The 8,353-nt window shown below is 36.7% G+C and overlaps 1 long non-coding RNA gene across 1 annotated transcript; it reads right to left on the minus strand.

Annotated features, from left to right (window-relative positions):
* Window positions 1-1,867: 1,867 nt before the first annotated feature.
* Window positions 1,868-7,213, minus strand: LOC138667744 (uncharacterized). Its single transcript, XR_011318918.1, has 4 exons — window positions 7,092-7,213; window positions 6,941-7,015; window positions 3,000-3,178; window positions 1,868-2,685 (listed from the first exon to the last, which is right to left on the minus strand). It is a non-coding gene; the product is annotated as an uncharacterized lncRNA (long non-coding RNA).
* Between the last annotated feature and the right edge of the window lie 1,140 nt (window positions 7,214-8,353).

The following is an 8,353-nucleotide window of genomic DNA, read 5'->3' on the forward strand; positions in this document are numbered from 1 at the left end:
CCCAGCTGATGACCTAGGCTGCCACGCCAGTGTCCCAGATGTCTGTCCAGTATTCCTGTGTCCTTATGCCCTGCCTGTGCCCTGATGTCCTGAGGTCTTTCCTGAGTCCAGATGTCCTGATGTCCTGTCTGTATCCTGATGTCTTGCCTGCGCCCTGATGTCCTCGTGTACCCTGATGTCCTGCCTGTGTCCTGATGTCCCACCTATGTGTACCTCGGTGATCCGGTGATACTCTTCTGGAGGTGTGGAATCAGGAGCCTGACATCTTCATGTTTTGTTTATGTACTGTGTGACTTTACTTTAGTAAACTTTACTTTCTCTATACCTGAAGTTGTGCGGTGTAATATAGTCCTACGTGTCTCTTTCCTTGTCCACATGCTCAGCTGCAACAGGACTCCGGTCGCTGCCCTCCCCTAATTCGGGTAGGCCGGGTCCACCTCTGTGGTTTAAAGGGTCCGTATTGCGTCCCCGTGGGACGCGCGCCCCACGCCTTCTGAGGTTGGTGGGCTTGGGGGTGTCTATGGGCTGGGCCACATCTGCGGCTGCAGCTGACCGTGACACCTGCCCTAACATTCTAGGACAGGTTTCTCTCCATGTAACATGATGGCAGCCATTACAATTCTATACTGATTACCTCCCTAGATAAAAACAATGGTGATATGCTGATTAAATGTATTTAGAAATATGATTATAAAAACAATTACCTTTTGTTATTTTTATATATATTTGTTGAAAACTCTTTAAAGTTAATTCGTTTTTCATGGTCTTTTTTCATGAAAGTATGCCTAAAATTGAGTAATTTGGTGCAAAATGTGTCAGAAAATGTGAATATGGATCATAATTGTCAATGTCTAATTGTATTTCTTACACTTTAGATAAAAAATGCATGACACGGTGTTTGCAATATGTACTATATGTAGTAATAATAATAATAATATAATTATTATTATTATTCACATCACAGCAACAGCAATTTTCCACATCATAGTGGAAAAAATACTAGTGTAAAGTTTTTGTGTATATATCTATGTATATATTTACAGTTTTTTCTCTATGATATCTCTGCGCTGTAACTCCTCCATATTGCTGTTTTTTTTTTTTTTATTGTATGCAGACGTCTACAGTAATTAAAGTACAAAGTCACATGAGCAAACATTATTTAGCAAAGTACTGGACAGTATAAGTGTTAAAATATTTTCACACACCTGACTATTGTGCTCCATGAAAAGAAGAGCAGACATGTTTGTTTTATGATAGTCTGCAGCCTGGATTGTCTTTTCCTGTAATGTATGACAGGTAGACCTTACAGCAATTAATGTGCATTGTCACTGCCATAAAAACCCCACCACACCTCTGTCTGCTAATTAGGACATTTCCTTACCCATGCACCTTAATAATGAGGGATTGCCTTTCCCAGGTGAACAATAGTATCTTCTCCAAAGTCCCACTCCCATATTTAAGTCCTTCACCCTTTTCCTGTGTCTTATGGTCACTCATTACCCCTCCCCCTCTCCTGGTTTGTTTGACCTGTCTCCTGGTCAGAGATGACACTTTATAAACTTCTAACTGGTTTGCACCAGGAGGATCTTCCTCCCTTTTATCCATTCTCCCATGACCGATTAAACATCAACTGGCTGAATAAAAATTAATATCAACTTCTAATGTCATGTTGTTTATAGCTAATGAACTGATTAGGGGATAAACACATCAGCAAGACATTTTTTTTTTTTTTTGCTCTCTGCCTCTCCCAGGAAGATGGTTAAATTGGATTAGCATTTGTTTCTCAATGTCCTTTTTAACCCATTATTATCAAGTTCCATTTACTCCCAAGAAGATATGCACATGTTTAATACAAAATAAAGCAGCAGTTTATTCGTTGATATGGTGCTGTCAGGTAGAAATGTGACAATTTAATACCATGCAAACTGTCATTGATGGGTGATTAAAATGTCATATTACTAAATGCTCACAAATCTATAATTTGTAAAGCGCTGCGGAATATGTTGGCGCTATATAAATAAAAATTATTATTATTATTATTATTAATAAGTTGTTTTGTACAACAGCTTACAGAAGGTATATTTGTCTAGCTATCAATTTATCATGTCATCAATGATTCTATGCCAATTATATTAACATGAATAAAATGTAGTGAAAAATAATAATAATAATAATAATAATAATTATTATTATTATTATTATTATTATTATTATTATTCTCCGCATTTACATATTGTGCAAAATAGGAAATTTTGCCTGGAAGCTGCAGGACTGAAAATAATGTTACAGCACAAATAGACTTTCCAAACCAATTTACCCAATGCATGAATGAAACTTTAATGAAGAATCAATGCGCAAATAGTTCATTTTTCTTTAGAATCCATCTGTGAACCTGACAGAGCTTCTCACATCGTTAAATCAATAGGTTGCGGTGGTGCAGGAGATTGGGGTTTAGGGTTGGAGATTTATCTTGGGTTGCATTAAGCTTAGTGTTAGTTGTTTGGTGATGTTAGAAAAAAAAAAGATCCATGTCTAATTGAATAATAAGGCTTCTTTAAGTAACATCAGCCAGGGTGGTCGCGATCCTTTTGCTGCAGAAAATATGTTGAATATTTTCACTGAACCTTTTTTTTTTCCATCGAAACGTCTTCATTTTTCATGAATCTTCCATATTTCTGGAATAAACTTAGAAAAAGAGAGAAAAAGCATTAATAAAACCATGATAACTTTCACAAGGTACTTTTGAAGGCTCCAAGTCTACTGAGCAGGACTTGGGAGAACTTTAGATAGTGGAAGAGTCTTTCTATCTCCTGAAATAGCTTTTTCTTTTTTTACCTGGATTCTTTTCTCTTGCATCCCTTGTATCAGATCTCCCTCCAGTATTTTTCTTTGACTTTTGTAGTTCTCTATCTAAACCGTTTAGTTGTGGATGACTGCTCCATCCAGCCAGGGAGACCAGGGCACCCAACTGTGAGGAGGGTGCAGTAGGCTGGACATACCTGCTGGCCTGGTGCTGTGTGAGACGGGCCATTAACCAGGAGGTGTATGGCTCAGAGCACAGAAGACCCAGGTATGGCACCAGCACAAGGGCCACCCGGCAAAAGCTCCTTCTCCATGGAATCTTTGAACTTGACTTGGAAGGAGGCTCATGTCCAAGGGCGGCTGTAGGAACCTGCAACTGGGACACCAAAGAGGACAAGGTGCATGTGACATTTACAAACTTTTTTAAAGTGTAAGATGCAGAACTTCTGAACTTTTAAAAAGAGTCATAATACTTTTAAAAAAAAAATTATATATTTTTATTATTCCTTCCTGAAAAATAACGTGTGCTAAATTCGAATTATTTTAGGAAGGTAACCATAAAAATATTCCATAGCTGTCGAAATAATTCAGCTTTTTGCTTTTCTTTATATTACACTGCAGCATTTGTAATGTCGCACACTTGCCTTAACGAATCGCAAAATTGATAAGACTGTTTTATAAATATTACCAATGGAATTAAATGAATCCACAGTATATTTTAATTTTTAATGCATTTATGTAAAGAATTATAAAGTGACAATATGCAATAAAACTCTTGACAAATTGAAGCAGTAATAAGAGTTGGAATCAGCACAGCTCGCTGGCTTGTCAGGACATGGCAGAGCAATCTCACTGTAGGAATCTCTGGATCCTTGAAATTTATAATAAATATTATCTCTCCACTCCCAAGTGGTGCTAAGAAAACACCAGGAGAAACCCTAATTGTTGTGTCCACGTAAACTTTCTTAGCAGCCCCCTCCTCTCCTCCTCCTCCTCCTCTTCTTCCATCTGAGTGTGTTGTTAGAATTTGGTGAAATCCCCTTTGCATTTCAGCTTTAAATAGGGAGATCAATAGAAAACAGTTGTAATGATACAATTAATTATGGCAAAATTAAAAGCGAGTAGAAAATCAATCTCTGATGGTGTTGAAGATGAAATTAAATTGATAGTCCATCTGTTCACCCCGCAGACCGTATAAATATTCAACCCAAGGACAGAGCTAATGGGATCAGCCTGCCTGGGACTCCTCAGTGCTCCCTGTCTCCCTCTCCTCCTTGTCCCATCTATGGGGACCATCTGCAGCCCCACATTATTCTGCTTTACCCCCTATAATAATGATGGGTGACTGGGAGCCTCACCCAAACCACACTCTACCACTTACTATCCTGTATTATAATATAGAGCAGGGTTGTGTTTTATACCAATATATATAATGTTACAACACTGATATATGCGATAGTGATAATAATCTTCAACGTAATATTCTACACTATATTACATTAATACTGTAATATAATATCCTGCACTATGTCACAGTAACAGCTTATATTGTACTATACTATGCTATTATATTTATTGTCATGATTATTATTATATTTTACACTACACTATGCTATGACACTTTTAATATATATGACTAAAATATATATATATATGTATATATATATATATATATATATATAGTACTGTTGCATAGTGTAGCATTAAATATATATATATATATATATATATATATATATATATATATATATATATATATATATATATATATTCATATATCATCACACTGTGCCACAGCCACATATTATTCTAAGCTAATCTAAACTAATGTATTATATTACAATATACAATACTACACTGATATCATATATTACATTGTGCTACTTGTAATCATACTATATTTTATGAACTGTTATTTTTACATTATACTCTATACTCTATTCATGTTATTCCACATTGATAGCACGTTATGCTACACTGATATTTTACTATATGATTCCACACTGTGTTTTACTGATACATTATATTATTCTTCAATTCTATGTTATATATACTACACCATTGCTATACTAACATTATATTAATATAATAAATAATAATATTATTATTATCCCAACCTTTGCTTCTCTGATATTTTATTATAATCCATAAGAATAAACTAATATAACATAGTAACATAGTTAGTAAGGCCGAAAAAAGACATTTGTCCATCCAGTTCAGCCTATAAATATCACACCGTTAATAAATTGGGGTAGACTGTGTATTGCTCTTCTGGTGCATATTGTACACTGGCATTATAGTATTTTTATTCTGTATTATCTGCGGTGAATATTGCCCTTTGCCCAGAGCTTGGCTATCTGGGGAGGGGTGATATAATGCTGGGCATAGCCATCATTGCTGGCACCTGTGAGCTGGCTGCAGCTTTCTCTTTCTCTGGGCTCTAGTGACATGCAGTGGAAGAGCTTCACAGATACAGTCCAGACAAACTTTTCATCGCCATTCTGAAACTTATCAGATACGATTAACCCATGAAGTGCTGGCCGGACTGACCCCATCAGGCCTGACAATGGTGCAATTCGCATGACATTTAGTGACTCCTGGCAATGATCACGTGCTACATGCAGCAGCATCTCCCATACTGTTAAAGGCTTGTTCTAATATTTAACGGTGAATAATTTCTTCATTGATTGGCTTTGATTTACCTTTGAACAGATGAACCTGCAGCCTGTGCCTGTGTCCCCTTATCTGATTAGCCACCTAACTCTTTCTAAACACCATCTAATATGATTCCCGTTGAAATCCGACATTCAATCTGCCTTTTATACTTTAAGTGGCTTGTTGTCAGGATTTTAAGGATAAAGAATTAGCGAATGATCTGACTGACCCTTCTCCTCCCACCCACATACAGGGAGCCCGGGGGCACAAACCTCAACACCAATTGCCTTTATTAATTGATGTATTAGAACAGAAGTTTCTTCTGCCTCCCCTCCTACTCCTGCAGATCAGCTACAGGATCCCACCAGGGGCCTATTCTACAGCCAAATGTAAGAAATCAAATTACAATTAAAAACAATATGCATTTTTTACATTTTAAAACGTTTTAGCACAGAGAAGAAGAGTCACAAGTACAATAATATATATTAATATTTATTTCGTATTTACAATACATTGCAATGGCATCGTTATTATTACTATTACCATTATTGTTGCTATTGCTGTTATTTTTTATATGAGTATAATTTAGCTATTTTTGTTATGTTATCAGTTCATTTGTTTTTAGTATTGTTGAAGGCAACAGGAACTTTAGGCCGACAGATAGATAGAATGACAGATAGATAGATAGATAGATAGATAGATAGATAGATAGATAGATAGATAGATAAAAAGATATTAGATAGATAGATAAAAATTTTAGCTAGATAGATAATAGATAGATAGATAGATAGATTGATAAAAATATATTAGATAGAGAGATAATAGATAAATAGATAGCTAGATAGGTCTGTAGATCGATGATAGATAGATAGATAGATAGATAGATAGATAGATAGATAAAATGATATTAGATAGACAAAAAGATATTAGATAGAGAGATAATAGATAGATAGATAGATAGATAGATAGATAGATAGATAGATAGATAGATAGATAGATAGATAGATAGATCTATAGATAGATAGATAGATAGATAGATAGATAGATAGAGTGATTAATAGATAGAGATATTAGATAGATAGATAGATAGATAGATAGATAGATAAAAATATATTAGATAGAGAGATAATAGATAGATAAATAGATAGCTAGATAGGTCTGTAGATCGATGATAGATAGATAGATAGATAGATAGATAAAATGATATTAGATAGACAAAAAGATATTAGATAGAGAGATGATAGATAGATAGATAGATAGATAGATAGATAGATAGATAGATCTATAGATATATAATAGATAGATAGAGTGATTAATAGATAGAGAGATATTAGATAGATAGATAGATAGATAGATAGATAGATAGATAGATAGACAGATCAGTCAGACAAAATTACAATACTAACATGCCGCTAATAATCTATTAATGGCAGATAATAGATATTGTACACATTATGTTCAATGGTACAGAGGACAGACTTACATAATCAGTGGATCAGAGCCAGGACAGTGTTCTGCAGCAGCGGGGGCGCTTTATTGAGTGGTGTCATGGTGAGACCTGTGAGGGACACAGAGCAGCATAATGGTGATATATACTAGTGCACAGCACAGAGAAGTAGAGAGTTTCTGCAAACCTTGGCGGGCAGTGTCCGGTGTGTGCGCCTCGTTGTGTCCAGCTGCTTGTTCTGCCTCTTCTTCCAGAGACCTCTGATCGTCTTCCCCAGGCTCAGCTTGCTGGGAGGATATGATGGCTGATCACTGTACACACTCCCTCCCCTCCTCTCACTCACTGGCACCTCCATGCCTCTCTGCCTGAGAAAGAAGATTCCATCGCGCTCTCTTCTATCTACCTGCACCCACTGCACATCTCCTGCCCCAGTGCTCCTCAGCACCCCGCTCCTCAGCGCCCCGCTCCTCATCGCCCCAGTGCTCCTCAGCCCCTGCTCCTCAGCGCCCCGCTCCTCATCGCCCCAGTGCTCCTCAGCCCCTGCTCCTCAGCGCCCCGCTCCTCATCGCCCCAGTGCTCCTCAGCGCCCCGCTCCTCAGCACCCTGCTCCTCAGCACCCTGCTCCTCAGCACCCTGCTCCTCAGCACCCTGCTCCTCAGCACCCCGCTCCTCATCGCCCCAGTGCTCCTCAGCCCCTGCTCCTCAGCGCCTGCTCCTCAGCGCCCCGCTCCTCAGCACCCCGCTCCTCAGCACCCTGCTCCCCAGCACCCTGCTCCCCATCATCCCTCTCTTCTCCCTTTCACTAAACTCACAGGCCATTAACAGCTCCTGCTGAAGATGAATGACTCCCTGCCATTCTAACAAACCCCTTTTAATTAGACGTCAAACTTGGTCTTTTTCACTTTCAAAGGGGGTTAATCATTATTAAAAAAACAAATCTAAAAAGCTTTTGTCTCTACAAGAAGTAAGAGTAAGAACCAGTAAAAGTTTCTTCTAAAGTGTGTGTGTGTGTGTGCTCTAAACTTTAAAGTTTAAAACCCTATTTTTTATTTATTGTTAGTAATCTTTTTCTCTTTATTTTTTTCCTATAAATTAATATCATTTACCTAATATCTTACATCACATTACCGTGTATATAAAAAATACATTTATCATATAATAATGATATACATATATATATATATTTATATACACACCCACACACCCACACACACATATACTGTATATATATATATATATATATATATATATATATATATGCTACCAGTGTAACATCTGTCTATATCATATGTAATTACTATCACACACACACATATATATATATATATATATATATATTAACCTGTCTAAATAAATATATATGTGTACATATATATATATATATATATATATATATATATATATCTCACGATAGATAGATAGATAGATAGATAGATAGATAGATAGATA

Source organism: Ranitomeya imitator, chromosome 2, assembly GCF_032444005.1.
Source record: "Ranitomeya imitator isolate aRanImi1 chromosome 2, aRanImi1.pri, whole genome shotgun sequence".
In the NCBI taxonomy this organism is placed as follows: Eukaryota; Metazoa; Chordata; class Amphibia; order Anura; family Dendrobatidae; genus Ranitomeya; species Ranitomeya imitator.